This window comes from Plasmopara halstedii, assembly GCF_900000015.1.
Source record: "Plasmopara halstedii genome assembly, contig: Scaffold_179, whole genome shotgun sequence".
In the NCBI taxonomy this organism is placed as follows: Eukaryota; Oomycota; class Peronosporomycetes; order Peronosporales; family Peronosporaceae; genus Plasmopara; species Plasmopara halstedii.
In genome coordinates this window covers 208,812-209,527 of record NW_020187100.1, presented here as the reverse complement: position 1 = coordinate 209,527, position 716 = coordinate 208,812, and positions in this window count along the sequence as shown.

The following is a 716-nucleotide window of genomic DNA, read 5'->3' as shown; positions in this document are numbered from 1 at the left end:
AAGGCGGCTCTGATGCGCGCCCATCCACGGTCGGTCATTGACCCTCGTGTGGAATATGACTTCCGCCCGGCGGATGCCGCTGTGGAAGCGAAGGACGTGGTTACCCGATCGTTACGCCTCCACATCATCGGGCCCTCGGCCATTACGGAAGTTGAGCTTGCCGAACGGAAAGCTCTTCGAGTTTGTTCCTTGGTTCCACAAGAATTTCCGTTGGACGCTTATCGCACTCGTCTGCGTGCTCAAAGAGGTGGCTCTCGTGTACCCAAAATGCGGTAGTGCTCGCCACTGGAGAAAGCGCTACAGATGACGAAGCGTTCTTTGAGCAATGGGTGCAACGGCACCGCAAAATTTCCTCACTGTATGCCTAACAGTTGAGTCAAAAGGAAGTGGATGTGCGTGCGGAGCGAAATCTCCGTTGAGTGTGCCAAACGCAAGGCACGCCGTCGACTTCCTTCAGATTGTCGCCCTGCGACGTACGGGTCAACCCCTAACGCTCCTGCGGGCTCTGCGTCTGCGACGGCAAGAGCCCAGGACCCCTGCTCGAGCTCAGCTCAAGACCCTTCTACCTCCCTGGCTGTTACCGGGAAGCGCGGGGCATCCTGATCTTTTTGATCAAAAGTGTCCACGGCGTCTGGGCAATCTTGCCGAAGTAGCGTCTCAAACTCCCACGAGTTTTTGAAGTCGGGATATTCCCGCCATTTCACCAGATATTGGGT